This window comes from Netta rufina, assembly GCF_964035555.1.
Source record: "Netta rufina genome assembly, chromosome: 23".
Taxonomy (NCBI): Eukaryota; Metazoa; Chordata; class Aves; order Anseriformes; family Anatidae; genus Netta; species Netta rufina.
The window spans coordinates 7,248,957-7,266,398 of NC_140147.1; the positions used below are offsets into that span (position 1 = coordinate 7,248,957).

Genomic DNA, 17,442 nt, shown 5'->3' on the forward strand with positions numbered 1-17,442 from the left:
TCTGCTCCAGGAAGGGGTGAATACCCCCTAAACTCAGTTGACTTTAACGACATTTCCACTGCCTAGGAAGAAAGACTGAAATGAGACTGAGTCTGTACTAGAGTTGTCTAACATATTCAGACAAACCTAGCTCTGAGTGCATGTAAATCCTGTTTATTACTGCCAACAGCAACCACTACCCATTATGCTGTTCTCCAGATATGTCAGATTCTGTCTTATGATGCTGGTGAAGACAGAGATGAAGAGCCTTGGTCTAAAGATGACATGGCATTGTCACTGTAATGCCACAGCATATGCTTTGTTACCAGGAGGAAGATGGTATGAACTGAATATGACATTGTCCTATTTCTGATGTTGCTGCTTGCTTCTCAGAGATCAGTACCTTTGTTGATGTACCTTGATATGGTTGTGGGCTGTCAGGGGACATCATGGTAGAATGTTGTAACTATAACAAAGGAGTCATAATAAGATGTTTCTTTTTTTTTTTTTTTTTTTTTTTTTTTCCCCCACTTATCTGTGTTTATTCATATTCCTAAAGTCTGTCTGGCACCTAGTGTAGCCAAGGCTCCAGCTCTGTCAGAAGCTTTTAGAAGCCAATTCAATAAATATTGGGATCCTATCATGACCCTGATGTTAATACTTAAAGGTTGAAGCCCCGGAATCAAGTAATAATGTAAGAATTTCAACTGCCATTAAAAAAACTTCTTATCTTCCTTGCAGAGAACAGCAAAAAATTTTGTTTCGATGGATGCCACTGGCTCATAAAGATGTGGGCTGATTCAACTCACTAAACTGGTGAAAAGTATTCACTTCTTGTTAATTTTCTGCCACTGTAATGAACAGAACAAATGCTAGAAGTGGTGCAACAGAAGCAGCACAGACTCAAAAGTAGTTTCAGGAGGACAGGACAGAACTGCATGTATCATCATTAGCAAGCTGTTAGATCAACTTACATACCTCATTTAAATTCACCATAGAAACAGCAAGTACAGAATAGAAAGAGCATCTGAAAAGTCACTTCAGGCCCTTCACAGACTAGGAGATGACTAGATATTTTTCATAGCTACAGAGAAATCTGTTACCCGTGAGCTTGTCTAATCCCTTTTCCTACTCATACCTCTGGTGTTTGTGGCATCCTGTGGTCATGACTTTCTCATGCTATCAAGCAGTGTTTAAACTGCAAGAGCTACTTTTGTTTGTTTAAACCTGCTACACCCTTCTGTTGCCAGACATGCTGACAGTTTCTGTTGCTTCCCCATACTATCTGTGATTTTATGGGTGTTTATTATCTCCCCTCCCCCCACCTCACTTCTGGTCACATTATTTACACTCTGCACCCTTTGGAATACACAACCTTTTCTGCCAAGTACTATAAGAAGAGGAAGCTGCCACACCACAGTGACAGTCTTTGAGATAAGAAAGAGACCCGGGGGAAAGAGATCGCTGCTTTTCTCTGCTATTCTTATCAACTCTGCTATTCATATCAAGCACACAAGCACAGTGAGCTTCTCCAGCCCACCCTAAACGCAGCACCAACAGCATAACCTCTGCTGTATTTCCTCCTCCCTTGCCCTGTGCCTCTGCATCCTCTTTCATCTTCCTGTTCCAGCCCATATGTAGCTTGCCCCACTGCTCGTTCCCTTTATTCTTCAGGTTGAGTTGGGCTCCCTGACTTTGTTCTTGTCTCCTCTGCCAATTTTTGGCAAAAGGCTGCCTCTGTTGCCAAACTTTGGCTCAGCACTACCCCACTCCAGCCCAGAGCCCAGATCTGCCTTCAGTGCTTCTTACATCCCCACTTGTCCCTTTCTGTCATTTCTGATGTTTCCATTGAATGCACTAAGTCCCCACAAATAAGAAAGGAAAAAAATTACTCCTTCCCCTCAGGACAGCTACAGCTTCCTTATTTCTCCTCATTTCCTTTAGGTCATGCATCACATTTCATTTTCTGTGAGAAAACTTTCTCTAACTCTACAACACAGCTTTTTTCGCTTGTGTATCTCCTCAGACAGCTGCAGCCCTGTTGCCGCATCCATGGTATTGTCAGCTGCAGCCATGCCACTTTCCACCACAGTGGGTAGGGTGACTCCCATGCTGATCCAGAGGTCTGACACACTGACATTCCCTGGTTTTCCAGTCACTGTTTCTTCCTCACACTGGAATCCCCACCTGGAAGCTGGTTCAGATACAGTATTGATATCTGAACCTTCCGGCTTCTTTGTTCTTCTTTATTTCTCCTTAGAGCTCAGCATGTTCCTCAGTATTTCCCTCACACCTCCCTTGACTGCCTCCCATCAGTCAAGCTGGGTAGTGAGGTCATTACACTCTGCCTTGTGCTTTCCTTCCAGCAGCAGTTCATTGTCCAAATACTGCTGACATATTGTGGCACAGGAGACTGCGAAGCGTTCTTCATAGTCCATAATGAGCATGACTGTGTAGATTGCATTAATCATAGAATCATTTAAGTTGGAAAAGATCTCTAGGATCATCAGGTCCAACCATTAACCTAGACTGTCATGTCTACCATGTCTGTAAGCACCACATCTACACGTCTTTCAAATACCTCTTGGGATGATGACTCAACTACTTCCCCAGGCAGTCCATTCCAATGCCTCACAACCCCTTCAGTGAAGAAATTTGTCCTAATATCCAACCTAAACTGCTCCAGTGCAACTTGAAGCCATTTTGTCTTGTCCTTTTGCTTGTTGCTTGGGAGAAGAGACTGGATGCATGATGAGGACTCACTAAGGCCTGGGGCACGGGCACAATAGCCATCTCTTGGCTTGAAAGGGTGGGTGCTGATTTCCCAAAACTCAAACCAGAATGCCAGTACTACCACTAGAAACCTGTCTTCCTCAGATACCCATCAATGGCTGCTAAGTAGCCTACCTGGGTGCCAGGAGTGATCCCAAACAGACCACTGCAGCCAACTGCTAACAACAAGCAGGTGCGATCCATACAGATGACACTGAAGGATACACCAAGGAGAGAGCCTACGGTGGGGAGACACATCTTATTTTCCGGCCCTTCCCTTCTCATCCTCTCCTGAATGTTGTCCCCCTCTATCCATCCCAACACCCAAACCTCCATAATGTTGAGGGCTGAACTGGGAACAAGCGTAGTAAATGCACACTGTCAGACCAATCACTCCCTTCTGCCCTAAAAAGATACCTCCACAGCATATCAGAGGTATGGGGTTTTGAGGAGATCACTGACCTTGTCCTCCTGGAGACTGTGGTACAGGAGTCTCAACATCCCTGGTCAGTGCTACAACAGTGTTTTTATCCCTGGGCTCCAGGGGGGACTTCAAGAGCTGTGACTTAGCTGCCATTTCCAAAGCCTAACCTCTGCCACCCTGGGGAAACTCTTGATAGTGCTGCCAGGGGCCATGAGGTGAGCTCTGGTCCTTTGGGATATGCTAGAATGATGAAGCATTTTGGTGAGTCTTCAGTAAGTATGAGCATTGCCAGCCAATTGTTGGGGGTGTCACCCCAGCTCTGCTGCGGGTCCCACTCACTACATGCAGCCTTCTACACCTGGCATCCAAAATGATGGTGCTGAACTTGGTGGCAGAGATGGGCCCTTTGACTAGCCCTCGTCCCAGACTGGATCCCCCAGGCTTCTCCCACCAGTAAAACACAGGAGCCAACAGGTGGCACGTTGTCAGGGAGCAGAAAGCACACATTTTTCACTTGTTTTTTGGTTTTTCCTTGTCCTGGGGGAGCAGTTCAGTTCACTAAATGGTTTTCCTGGTCATAAGGGCACACCATGAAATGTAAAAAAAACAATATAATTAAATGTCTTACGTGAATCTTTGTACTAACAAGATATATCATATCACTGTTGTGTTCTTGGTATTGCATTCCTGCAACTCCATGTGAACACACGCAATATTCTACCAGAGCTTTACAAGATGAATCACCTAGCACTTGAAGCATCTACCTTTGGCATTGCCTAAAATTTATTTGGAACAAATTGGAATATATATACATAATGTATTGAAATATATATACAGTATTGGACTATAGCTAGCATACCTACTAGCAAAAGGGGACAATGCATTATAAGACTTTCAAGTCTGCCTGTGGGCTGGAAGCACTCACCAGCTGCTGACCCGATCCTCCTTTGACCCAGCTGGGCAGTTTAGCCCAATGCTATACAAAGGCATGGATAGCTAGCACTCTCAGTGTCCATCACCACACCACCCTCTAGGAAAAGCTCTGCATTACACTAGTCCTGGGGTTTTGCTTAATAGCAGAAAAATACTTTGAGCAGCTTTTCCCATTTGGTGCTGGAAGGTCTCTTGTCTCCAGCTCCATCTTAACATCTTTTGGTTGCACATACCTGTGGTGGTTTTACTCATCTGGGCAGCTGAGCTCCACCACAACTGCTCTCTCACTCCCCCTCCTCAAAGGGAAAGGGGAAGAAAATAAGATGAAAAGGCCTCAAGGGTTGAGATAAGGACAGGGAAATCACTCAACAATTATCCTCACGTGTCAAGCAGTCTCAGCATAGGGAGATTAAGGTATTTTATTGCCCATTACTAACAAGCTAGAGCAGTGAGAAACTAAAATATCTTCACACCATCAACCATGTTCTATGTCCTCCCCCTGTGCAGCGCAAGAGAACAGGGAATGGGAGCTGTGGTCAGTCTACAGCACTTCCTCTCCACCGCTCCTTCTCGGTCACTCTCTGCCCCTGCTCCCCGTGGGGCCCCTCCCACGGGATGCCGTCCTTCCCGAACTGATCCTGTGGGGGCTGCCCACAGGCAGCAACTCTTCAAGAACTGCTTCCACATGGCTCCGTACGACGGGGTCCATCCCCCAGAAGCAAACTGCTCCAGCACGGGTCCCCCACAGGCAGCAGCTCCCCCCAGAACCCCTGCTCCTGCGTGGGCTCCTCTCCAAGGGCTGCGGCTCTGGCCCGGGGCCTGCTCCTGCGGGGGCTCTCCGTGGGCCGCAGCCTCCTCCAGGCCACATCCACCTGCTCCAGCGGGGGCACTCAGATAAAGGCAGCTCCGGCCGCGGCCCCGGGACCGGCCGGGCGGGCAGCAGGGCTCGGCAGGCGCAGGGCCGCCCGGCTGCGCGAGGCCAGGCCCGACCCGGCAGCCCCACGCCCGGCTTTCCCCCAAAATGGCCGAAGCTCCCTCAGCGGCTTCTCCCAACCACGGGGAAAGCGAAGGAAACCGGAGGACCTGGGCCCAGGCGCCGGCGGAGGGCGCCGCGAGGCGGTGCCGCGGCCGGGCCGGGCAGCACGGAGCAGGAGCGGGGCCGAGGCCCAGGACCCCCGCCCCGCCCCGCCCGGCAGCGCCGCGCTCCCGCCCCTCGCCCTGCCGGCCCCGCTCCCCCCGCGGTGACGCCAGGCGCCGCCCGGTGCCGCGGCCCGCCTCTCATTGTCAGCGGCCGGACCCGCAGCCCGAGCCCGAGCCCCGCGGGCTGCGGCTGCCCGAGTCGTGGCGCGGCTGCCCCGGCCCGGGTCGGCCCGGCGGCTGCCCGAGCGGACCGAGCGCGCCGCGGGCGGAGGCCGAGCGCGGGCGCTGCCGCCGCCCAGGTAGGCAGAGGTGGGCGCCGCGGAGGGCCGCGGGCGGGCGGGTGCCGCGGCCCCGTCCGGAGCCCCGCGACGCCGCCGCCTCCGCCCGACCGGCGGGGTGGGGAGGAATTCGAGGCATCCGCTTTGTCTGCGCTGCCGGCAGACCGCCTTGCAGCCGCCCGCGCCGGGCGGGTGCCGCGGGACCGGGGTGCCCGCGGCGTGGCGGCGGCGAGACCCCGACCGCGGCGAGGCCGCGCTGCCGGGAGCGGCCAGGCCGGGCCTGCCCCGCCGCGCCGGGGCCTGGCGGGCTCCGGCACTGGCCCCGCGCCCGCGGCCCGCGGCAGTCGCTCCGGGGAGCTCGGCGAGAGCGGTGCGGCGCCCCACGGGGCTGCCCCGCCACCGGTGGGAGCCGCCCTCGGGCGGCTCGGGCTGTGCTCGGTCGCCTCCGAGGAATCTCCCGAGCTCCCGGACCGGCCGTTTACCCGGCGGCGGGCACGGAGCGGGGCCCGGGGCTGGCCGCGGGGTCGCGGCGCGGCCGGCCGGAAGGCACACGGCCTTTATGCCAGGCTGGAGCGCTGCGGGTACTCTGCAAAGGCGCGCAGAAATTCACCGACGGTTTGGAGATAACTAAATGCCTAATGCACGTCAAACACTCGGTGTAGGGTTCTGTCCTACGATTATCATGTAGTTGACCTTCTTGAGGTTTCTACACACTTAAGGCATGGGGTTCCTGTGAATAGCCATCAGCTTTTTTTTTTTTTTTTTTCTTTCTTTCTGCAACTATCTACTTGCTTTCCTGTCAGCTATTTATTTATCTGATTTTTTTCCCAGCCCATCCACTCTTATTTATGATGAATAATGTTCTCCCTGTTATGTGTGAGCTTCTCTGATGCTCTCTGCCTTTGTTAATCAGGTTAAGCCTTCTTTGCTGCCTTGTCTTGAGGGAATTCATTTATTTAACATCACAAAATCTCCTTTTTCTCCTCTTAAATTTACTCAAATACTGCAATTGGCTTTGCCAGGTGTCACAAGTTGTTGGTATGTAGAGCAAGTGAAGTAGCGGACCTTTGGTGGTTGTCTTTGATGACCATGCTTTCATTGCAAATTTGCATTTTATTTTCTAATGCTACACTTGAAGCCTTTAAACCAATCAAACCCAAGTTAAAGTGACCATACCAACTAGTCAGCACCTTCTGATTAGGTGCAGTTGGATTAGATTTTAATAGGTGCATAAATGCTATTAAAATTCTCCACAAAGTCACTGAAAATAGTGCTTGCAATTGCAGCATGCATTGAGGTTGTTTCTTATCAAGTCTCTAGCTGAACTGAGAGCTTCCTGGGCGGAATCTCTCCTAAGCGACAATGCATAGTGACGATAGTAAAAGGGGAAATATTTTACAACCCTGGAGTTTTCTTCGGCATTCAAGCTTTAGATAAAATGCAGTTACTTAGCATATGCCTACAGTCTTGTGGCAGAGACGTATTTCCTTGCCTACTGGATAATGAAGAGGGACAGTATTCCTCTGCATTTCTACTGCATGTGTGAGCACAAAACCAACAATTATGTGCTTTGGTTAGTTAATAAAAGCCTGTGGCCAGTCAATGTGTTTCAGTAGGCGCAGTGTGCTACATGGCCATTTCACATCGGTGGTACTTGCAGAAGCATAATTCCTCTATTGTGTTGGATCCACAGCAGTAAGGATGGCTGCACTGGCTCCAGTACTCAAACTCTTCCCAGTACTGATTAAGCTTGCTCATACAGCAGAAAAGGATCTGCTCTCTCTTCCTGTGTTTGCTGCCTGCCAAGCTGTTGAGCTGGACGGGCTCCCAGAAGGCTCCAAAAGGCCCTGGGGAGCACTGGCCATGCGTAGGGCTGCGAAGCAGAACCCTGCTCAGCTGTGGTGAGCACAGCCCCTGTCTGGGGTTGTGCCCTGGCAGCTGGGGCTGGTTGGGTCACCTAAGCCCCCTCTAACAGGCCAGGCCCTGGAAGTGGAGGAAAGCTTGCAAAACTGTTTGCTGTGTTTTTTTGGACATGTGGCTAAAAATTCCTGAGGGCAGGAGTAAATCAGGATAAGGAGATATAGAAGCATAGAATAACTTAAGAGTAGGCAGGTCCTTGGTAACTAACTTCCCTGCCTTTGTTCTGGTCCCAGTGGCCCTTCAGCCTCAGCTTTCCCTTAATCCTTTAAATGGTAAAACTTTCTTATTCCAGTTAAGGGCAAGCTGTCAGATTTCTACTTTATAGGAAGACAAAATATGTTATGGCAACATAGTCTCTTCACTAGCTCCTCTGGCTTTCTCTGTGCTCTGAAAATTTGGCCCAACTGCAAATAAGCTACTGAGTTTATGTATTTAACATAAGTTAGTAAACGTAGACAAAAATAGATCTTCTTGCATAAAGAGTACTCTCACATCTGGCTGTGACCAGAGATGGTAATTAAAAACAAAACAAAAATAACAGTGTGCCTTACTAACAATTTAGGCCAAGTTATTTTGTTCTTTCGGATGAGCTGGTGATTAAATCTTTGAGCATGATCTAACCCTAGTATTGTACACAGGTACTCTGAGATTGTGCTCATCCTCTGTGAAGCCATTCCTTCCCACCAAGGGCAGCGGTCAGCAAGGAAACAAATGAGACATGCCTTATTATTTTCAGAAGTTTTTCAAAAAGTCTGGTTGGTGTAACTGAGCCAAATCACAAAATGGAACAATTTTGATGCAAATATTAAGCTCAAATGAAGCAAATACTCTTGTTTAGGACACCATTTGCTTTGGAAGATTGACATGATGATCAGGAGCGGCAGCATGTTTTGCACTAACTACTGCAATGCAAGTCATGGGAACTCTTAAAACATATTGGAAGGAGAGCACTTGTCTAAAACCATTGTAAGGTCTTTTTTCTTAGGTTACATTTGGATTTGTGTATGTGATACAGAAAGCACGCATTTTGAAATACTTGGTGACAGCTGATGAGCAAGTGTTGCTTGCAATTACTTCTTCCATCTCTGGTGCTCTGCTTCACCTTTTGATACTATTATTCCCTTTGTTTTTCACAGTCTATGTTTTTTGAGGTTTTTGAGTACTTTAACTTGATCTCTTCTACTGTCAGTGGTCACCAAAGGTGTGGGATTCACTGCACTTATCCCAGACTCAGCTGCTTGCCTGGGTGAACAGCCAAAGGCAGACTTCTCCATCTGGTGACTGAGGTCAACTATTGCAGACACTGGATGGTCAGTCATATGTCTAGATTTGGGGACTTGGAGTTAGTGACAGATTCATTTTGATGGAAAAACCCATGAGCGACTGATACCTGTGTGTACTGTTCCAGTGGAGTTGGTGGGAGTTGTGTTGTCTCAGCAGCCTGAAAATTAGAGTGCATGAAGTATGGCATTGAATTTTAGCCAACAAAATGTGCCAGCTTAGGTCTTACCCTTTTTGTGTCTCTGTAGGTTTTGACAGCGATGTTTCCCTGTAGGGGCCCTCATCTCAACAGATAAGGGGTTGTAAGGCACAGTTCAGTTCTATGTTCTTTAACCCTCAAGCAGGGTGGAGTAAGATAGGCAAGGCTGTTTGTTGCACCTAAGTGCACTGGCAGTAGACACAGGAGCACAAACACCATACACAAGCAGTTTCTATTTCCTTCTTGGTAAAACATTGCTGAGACTATTTTGGTGCTTGCTCATAGGGGTTGTACAGCAAATCTAGTGTTTATGTTACTGAACTTTTGAGATTCTCGTAGAAACATGATACAGAAAGTTGAATGCACTGTTATAATGAAGGGTTGAAAAGATGGAGGATTTTTAGAAAGTTTAAATTAGTTTAAATATGATACTCAGCCTGCTATGCAGCTTTTTGCCGTGAGTATTGTGTCTGTAGCAGTGAGAGCTGGATGAGTTGTGCCAGCAGTGGAACCCATTAGGATCCATACCAGTAGCCCAGGGAATGAAATGGAGCATTTGCTTAGGAACAAGGTTGCCAAAATACACTGCTATAAAATATAGGGAGACATCAGCTGCTAAGTTTGTTTCTGTGTGACAAACAAATGGGAGCTGATGCTCGCTGCTGTAACTTGGAGGAGACAATGGGATTTTTACATTTTCTCCAGTCACAGTTTGGGGAAATGCTAGGTCAGTGCAGGTGGGCATGGTGGTTGAAGGAGGTGGGTTTGCCTTTCCCCTTCCTCTGGCAGCTTTCTCCTCTGGGTGCTCTTTCCAGTTCTCCCCCAGCTGGTGCAGTGTACAGTGGATCTGGTGAAAGTTAATTAGCTGCCCCCAAGCCCCTTTAACCCTACGTACTTCTGTCCTAGCCAAGGACACTTGTATGGCTGGAGCGGGGCAGCATGGGCGTAGAAGGCACAAGTAGTGCCAGGCACAGGACAGGCCTGTCTAAAAATGACTGAATCATCAGTGTGAGGATCTGTTCTGATCCACACTGTGAGATCAGTTTTGCAATGTTAATGTTCCCTGTTTGTATTAAGTATTGCCACGTGCATGCCCCTGTTTGCATCTGCACCATCACTTTGCTTTTGTGGTGACTTTGGACACTCTGTGTCTGGGAAGCTGCAGCTCACATAAAGTGCTGTCCACACTTGAGCATCAGTAGTGCAGACTTCACATTTAGAGCACTATAGTGGAAAAGTTACTGTAGTTAAGTCCAAACAATTTTGGCCCTGTGTGCCAGAGCATGTATCTTGTGCAAGGGGAAGGCTTCCCTCTGCTGCTCCCCGTCCCACTGTGACTTGACACCGGCCGTTCTGTGCTGCCTTCTCCCAGTGCTGCCCAGCCTCAGGGAGCTGGGAGTCCGCAGCATGGCTGTGCTCAGTGACAGCCCTCATTCCTCCCTTCAAGGCAGAAGCAGGCTGGCTGCCTGGTGCTGCAGGCAAGTCCTGCTTCTCACATGCAGTGCTCTGGGATGGAAAGGACCTGTGCTCCCTCACCACCCTCTCGCAATCTGCCCTGGCTTGGGGAGGAATGTGTGGTGGTTTTGCCTCCTTCATGTCATGAAGGGAAAGTGTAGGCTTTGATTTTTATCTGTTCTGTGTGTACTGGCCACTGAGTGTAAACATAGTTCTGAATTTACCTAGCTAATTGGTTTTTAAATCACAGATGAAGTCATAGTTTGACCTCCTATATAACCCGGGTATTAGACCTCACTTAGTTTCAAATTGACTCGTTCACCTAGCCATTTTTGAGGTTTGCAATTTTAAATTGCAAACTTGATGGTTCTCTGAGAGGTGGTTGGTGAATATAAATATGACTTTTTGCAGTGAAAGCCCTTGTTTCTTTGTTGGATTTGTGATCGCTTGCTCAGAAGGAAAGGAACAGATTTCTTTCAGACACCCTGCAAACACCATTGTGGATGAGACCAGACAGATCCTTGAGTGTGTGCTGCCTGTCTCTGAAAGAGCAGAGCAGCAGGAGGAGGAAATGAGAACTGAGGCTTTCTTAGCCCTGGTTAAGAATGAACTTTGGTGGTTAATATTACAAAGCCCCTGAAGCTTGAGGCTTATGTGTCAGGCTGCACAGTAGGAGAGAAAAGCTTCTGCTTCTGTAGGAGGTGATGTGAGAGGGTTACCCAACCTGTGTCACAGCATAGCAGTCATCCTGCCAGGCAGCTGAGGGAGGCTCCCATGGCTGCAGCACGGCACCTCTCCTGCTCTGGGAACCCACGGACAATGTGCAGGTCAGCCCAGCACTTGCATATAATGGTACAGGAGTAGGCAGCAGCAAGTGCGCTGAATTGGAAATACAAGTGCCATAGTAGGAAAGGTGGAATAGAGGCTAGCAAGAAAACATTGACACTGTGTGTCAATATCACCTGTGTCAATAGTTTTCAAGTTTGTGTTTCAGTCTCTGGGCATTTTATCTGTACTCTAGATGGTAGCTTCATCCTAAGCTGAAAACATGCCTTTCTACATGACTAGCTAAAATGAACATAAGCTCAAGCAGCTCTTTACCCATTTGTCTTTACCTCAGCTATTTCACTTAACACATTTTGCTCTGTTATAGTATGCAATCCAGATGCTTGCAAAAGGGTAAAACTGTTCACGGTTCTGCAGCAGTGTAGCACTCCTTGGCATTGTCAGCTCTTTCACATTGTGCCTGCATGCAGCGCAACATTATACAGCTGGGAATGACAGATTTTGCTGCAGTGCTGCAACCTCGTTACATGTTGAAGCAGCATCTGTCAGATTTTGTTTTCATATTTGCTCTCAAAATTGTTTTTATATAAATTGCTTTTATATGTGTTATCCGGGCTTTAAACTACTGCACTGGATTGTGGCTTCCCTGCTGGGTGACTTTGAAAATCACAGGCTACGTTTCTAAAGCTGAAAGGAGGCTGCAGAAGCTCTAAGCTTATGCTGATCATCTGATTCCGCTGCAGTACTTTCAGCTGCTTGTGCCTTTGAGGTGTCTGTGCCTCACCTGGGAGTGCGGTGGGTTACCTTAAAGGGAAAATCTGATGAAACTGTTTCAAGAACTTGTTGTTACATGTGATATCTTGGTGGAATTTACCAGAATAGAAAGGAGATTCCTGACCTAGGATCTGGAACAGAGCTGAAAAAAAACATTAATTCCTCAGGTAGTGTGAATCATTTGGAAATACGTTTGTTTTTACTGGAGAACAACGATTCCTGTATGATGATAAGTAACTATTAGTACTGCATTGTGGTAAGAATTTTAACTGAGAGCAGTGGGGAAATCCTAATGGAGCTTCTCACTCTATTGTTTGTATCACATCCTGTATATCTATTGTTTGGGATTGTTTTTAGTGTTGTTGAATGTGCTGTTGAAGTCTTAACGTAAAGGTATCCTATATAACATGTGGATGTTGAAGTTTCTCTGAGATTTGGCTATAGAATGTGATACAGTATCTGTAGAAGCTCTTAAATTCTTTTGATGTTGCATTTAAGTAGTTGTGTTTTTGTTTTTTTTTTTGCATTGAGCAGAGTAATGACTGGCACAGTTTGGAACAGGGCATTTCTTTTTATCTGAAACAAATTGTCAGAGATGCTGTGCAGGAGAGAGTGAGTGCAAAATGATCATCAGTGATTTGGAAAAGCTATGAAACTGAGTTTTTGAAGGTGAATGCAGAAGCAATGCTATAACCTGCTGGGGAGGCAGGGGGGACCATTCTCCTGCAGTAACTGAAAGCTGAGCTCTTCGGATGCTGCAGAGTGCAGACAGCAAAGGTGAGCTCCAGACAGCTGGGTTAGGGATAGATGTAAGGTTGGCTTTAGGCACAGGCATGGTAAAATAGCTACTGCTGTGTGCAGAAAAAAACAGTCATACCCTGTTGTCTGCTTTGGCTGTTCTGTAGTCCTGGAAAGCCTTGCTGTCATTGGGAATGGGTTGTCTCCGGGGTGGGACAACAGGTCCTCCCAGCATCAGCAGCAAGGCACCTTGGCTGCAGCACAATGCTCCTTGAGCCTGGGTCATCTTCCCCACATCCCCCAGAGCAGTGGTGGCAGCCAGCCCTGTCCTGCAGCACCCTTTCCCTAGCTGTCTTAGGGAAACAGGAACTTGCTCCCAAGCCACTACCCACAGATCCATACCATTCACCTTTCAGTTTTGCCTCCATTGTCTATGGTTCAAGCTTGTTTCACTGGAAAGGCTTGAGATCTCTGTCCTGCATGCCTTTGGTGGCTGCTGTGACTGCTGGAGTGTGTGTGGCTCAGCATGGTCCTTCCCTCTGAACCTGTCTGTGCTGTGTGTAAGCTGGCAGGGGCACACAGGCTGTCTGCAAAAGAGCCCCTGGACAGGAGTCAGTAAAGCCTGGGCAGTGCAGTTGTGAGGGCTGAGCGTGTGCTGGGCTGCATGAGCAACAGCACAGCTGACAGGCAGAGAAGGACGGTTGTTCTCTGCTCAGTGCTGGCGAGATGGTGTCTGAAGAGTCATGTCCTGGGTCTGAAGTGTCCAGTCAGGGAGTGTTGCTGATACAGCTGGGGAGCTCGAGGACTTGGTGTGGGAGGTGAGGAAGTGAGGTTCCTGGAAGAGGCGAGATGGAGTGTCTGATCCCCTTCCTCCTGGTGTGGGTTGTGGAGAAGAAATGGTTGAGCTCATGTCAGTGGTGTGCAGTGAAAGGATGAGAGACAAGGAATGGAGATTGGTCAAACATAGGACAGGGTCCCAGGGGTTGTGGTGTCCCAGTCCTTGAAGATTTTCGCAACTTGATGGAGACCTGGACAACTTGCTGCACCTTTTGATGCAGCCCCCTTTGGAGCAGGAGCTGGACTAAGCTCTGTGGTACTTGGAATTAAGTTCATCACCTTAGTGGCAACCTACATGAGACACAATATGTAGATTTCCCATTTCTTCCCTCCTTGGTAGAAAGGAACAGCACTGGGCAGGAAGCTGTGTGGTCCTGTCTCAGCACAGCCAAGCCTGTTCTTCCTTCCTCTGAAACATCCTTCCTTCCTTCAGTCCAGAGAGTACAAGGGGGAAAAAGACACAAAAATAACAACACAAGTGAGTGAGGTTAGCCAGCCATGCCCTGGAAAAGTGCTAGAGGGAGACCCTCTGCTGCCATTTGTGGCTTACATTTAATTTTTCACTCTCCACTTCTTAAATGCCATGTCAAAAAGGCATGTATCTTCTCTTGGCTCTGATCTTCATTTAGTAGTGGGTTCAGATAAATTAATGCTTGACATTAAGCCTCATTAGCATCCTGTGTAATGCTTGCAGGAGCACGTGTGCTTCAGGAACAACAGAATTTGTCCATCTTCTGTACAGAGTGCCTGTTGTCCATTGTCCATCAGATGCCAGTGGACTTTAAAAATGTAAATGCAGGGTGCCTGAGCACTGCTTCTTTCTTACCAGTAAGCTATATCTAGATTGTAGGTTTTCTATCAGCATGAAACTGAGAATTTGAAACAAAGTTTTTCCGTAGTAGTATTGAATTGTTTAGGCATCTTGAACCCTCTCAGCTTTGGCCTCGTGGACATGAGGCTCATAGGAGCTTGGTGAACTTCAAAGTTAATAGTGTATTCGGTCCTGTGGAAGAAGTACCACTCAGCACCTTCTGCTGGAAATCCTGGCCTGCACTTCTGACCCACAAACAGCTTTTAAGCTGCTTGCTGAGGGAGGCAGCTGGACATTAAGGAGCATCTTTCCACTGTGCAGTTACAGCTTTTCTTTTGTAGAGTCAGTGGCAATCCTAGTCAAAGGAAACACTTTCTGCAAGCTATGGAGGATAACAACTCAGATCCCTTTCTGGATAGAGGGATCAGGTGGCCCTTTGGCCCTCTTCTACATTAAGGAGAATCCCAACAGCAGCTGCTGAATCCCTTGTCCAGTCATCAGAACTCAGACCTCAAAGTCAGGTAGAGCATCAAGCCTTTTACCTCATTGTTCTCAGACCAGCAAAGAGGCTGTAGCACAGTGAACATGTTTGGTCTTTGCCTTCTAGTACAGTAAGACCCTCACTTCTTTTGACAGTTTTCCCAGCCTCTGGTGCAACGTGCCTTGTATGAAACACCCATCAGTCTTTTGCAACACTCAGCCTACAGGTGAAAACGTTCTGTCCGTGAATTCATCCAGGATTTATTTTGAGCTGGCCATTTTCAATGGCCTGATTGCCTTGTATCATCCTGGCAGCTTCTTTTGGAGCCTTCCTGTTGTCTGTGGAGGGTGACAAGAGGGTGTATGGCTGGCTCGTGGCCTGGCTGCCTGCACTGTTCTGTGGCAGCTGGACTGCATTCCTGATTTTCCCTTTCCATGGCTGCCTGTGGGATGTCATGCTGCAGCAGGTGTCTCTTCCAACGAGGGGCAGGGACTCCTAACATTATAGGAAACGTGTTGGGTACCAATGCCCACAGCAGAAGAGCTGCTTTGGAAAAATACCAGCACACCTGCAGAAATGCTGCTCTGCTTGGTTTGTACATGTGCTGTATTTTCTTCTGAGTTCTTTGCAGTGTGAGGCAGACAGCATCGCACTGTCTTATTAGTCTTTGAATGTCAGTTTTGAGGTTAATGTGTTTGTCTCCATGGCTATGAGTATGCTCTCACAGAGGCATAAAAAAGCTCCTTAAAAAGATCCAGACTGTCAACTGTTTGTAAAAGTTATTATTATTGTTTTTGTTACCTGAGGGTATCTTCAGAAATAAATTGAATACAAAAGACTCCTGTTAGGGTCTTCCAGTCTACCCAGCTGTCTTCGTTGCATAAATCACATTTAACAGAGTGACGTAAACTACTGAATACCTCCTTTGACTTTGCATTTGCCAGTAAACAAAAATGATATATTCTAAAGCTGCAGGCTGGGAGTTTTTGGGAGAGAAAGGTCTGTTATAAGCAAGTCCCAGCTCATAGTCAATGTTTGTGATACAACTAGAGGACAGGGTTCCCAGGAGTTTGACTTGGGAGACCAAGAAGGATTTGGAGATTATGAGTGTGTTAACCAATCAGACTTTGTTCACAAGTTGTGAAATGCTTTGTCTGAGGTCCACCTAGTTCAGATGACTTCAGGGAGGAATCACTGCTTTGCTGCATGTCTGAGTCAGTGCCTGCAGGTGGGCGAGGTATCTGCTGCTTCTGCTCAGTGGAGCAGCTGGGCTTCGTGGTGGCTGGTCATGCCTCGTCTTGCCTGCTGCTGTTGTGCTGTGTCTGGATGGCATGGAGAAGGTCTTGCTGGGAGCACTGCCACCCAGAAAGTGCTTCTGAAAGAAGCCCTAATCAGGTGATGGAGTCTTGGTATATTGACATCCAAGATTTTCCTTCAAAGTGGATTTTATGAATTGCAAAAAGAGCAGATGGGAGGTGGCGCTGCAGAGAGCTCTTCTCACTTTGCTGAAGGATTCCCTTTGAACAGCTGAAGGATACTGCTGGAACAGGTGATTCTGCAGAGTCATAGCCTAAACTGGCTAGCCTTCATGCCAGAGGGGTTTCAAATGGTGGACCACTTCCTTCTCCTCTCTTCATAGTAGCAATGTTCACCCCTGGTGTTCCTCACTGAGCTGAGGAGTGCTGCTTGTCTCTATCTGCTCTAACAAATGCTTGTTCAAAATCTTTAGTGTTTCTGGTGCTGCTGGGCTCATACACATGTGTGAGCTGATGCAGTTTTGCCACAGTTGGCATGTGTGTGTGCACTGTGCTGTAGGTAAAGACAACCTTACCACAGGAAGTTTACAGTTCAAATCAAGCATAAACCTTAGTTTGCTCTGAGAGTAACAGCCACTGCACCTGTAACCTAGTTCATCCTCACTGGTTTCTTCAAGGCACCCTTTCACCACTGTACTCTTACTAATTGAGCCTTAGTCCAGCCCCATGCATTTTGGCTGCAATTGCATGTCGGGGCAGGATACTGAGTAGGACTGCAGAAGTGCTGCTGTCCAGACATCCTAATGCAGTGTTCTGAAATGGTGCCAGCAACGGTATGTTCTGGATCTGCACTAGGCAGGGCAAGTATTGAATTTATACCAGCGAGGCTGCATCAGATGCCACCCAGGCTAGGGCAAGCTTCTTGCAAGCTAGCCAGGAAGATGGTGGTGTGCCCCAAAGAGGGATCCGCACAGTAACAGCAGCTTCACAGGGACCTGAGGTAAAACTTTTACTGTATTTTGGGATTCTGATGATCGTGTTTAATATAGGGAATGTTCTTCTTCTTTGGTGGATAAAAGTGTTAATGATTTATAAAGGTGGGCCTACAAAGGAGCAGTTAAAATTGACCGTAATCTTTTTCCCATAAATAATTTGCTGTGTTGTCATTCTGCTTTCTTTAAAAATTATTCTGGCCTGTAGTTGCATCTAGCTCTGGGGATATTGCAGGAGGACACATGGGTGGTTCTCAAAGATATACCTGTGGTCTTTCTCAACACTCACACAAGTATGTGTGTGTACTGAATTTAAACAGACTGTTTAATTCCAGATATCTGTTAAGGATTATTGAAGGTTATTGAATTAAACAGCTATTAGTAAA

General features: G+C 47.8%; 1 protein-coding gene across 1 annotated transcript in view; it reads left to right on the forward strand.

The window, feature by feature from the left end:
- Positions 1-5,390: 5,390 nt before the first annotated feature.
- The window catches only part of LUZP1 (leucine zipper protein 1), a 48,371-nt gene continuing 36,319 nt past the window's right edge, over positions 5,391-17,442 (forward strand). The window contains exon 1 of the mRNA XM_084300607.1: positions 5,391-5,547. The gene's annotated coding sequence lies outside the window, so the exon portion shown is untranslated. The remainder of the gene's footprint in view (positions 5,548-17,442) is intronic.